We start from the raw sequence: 333 nt of genomic DNA on the forward strand, positions 1-333 counted from the left end.
GTAGGAGCAAGTGTTATGGCCCCTAGGGCCGGGGAGCCAGCCACAGCGGGTCCACGTCAGAGCCAAGAGACAACCATGCCGTGGGTTGACATCCCCTCTCACAGGCTGATCTCACTCTGCTGTCATCGGGGCAGCAAGAAGTGAAGCTTTTCCCTTTTTTCCCCCTCAATTTTGTATTTTTAAAAAGAAAAGGTTTTCAAAATCCATCCCTCCTAGAGCCACCTGGCCACGTTGTCCTGCCCAGGGCTGGCCTGGCTGCCAGAGATGCATCACAGGCAGAGCAGGAGAGCAGTGAAGACTTCACTGCTCCACCATAAAATCAAACCACATACC

The 333-nt window shown here is 53.5% G+C and overlaps 1 protein-coding gene across 1 annotated transcript in view; it reads left to right on the forward strand.

The window, feature by feature from the left end:
- NTNG2 (netrin G2) overlaps positions 1-333 on the forward strand; it is a gene marked incomplete at both ends in the record, with an annotated part of 26,886 nt that overhangs the window by 16,982 nt on the left and 9,571 nt on the right. The gene's annotated exons all lie outside the window — the stretch shown is intronic.

This window comes from Eurypyga helias, unplaced genomic scaffold (assembly GCF_000690775.1).
Source record: "Eurypyga helias isolate BGI_N326 unplaced genomic scaffold, ASM69077v1 scaffold12625, whole genome shotgun sequence".
Lineage (NCBI taxonomy): Eukaryota > Metazoa > Chordata > Aves > Eurypygiformes > Eurypygidae > Eurypyga > Eurypyga helias.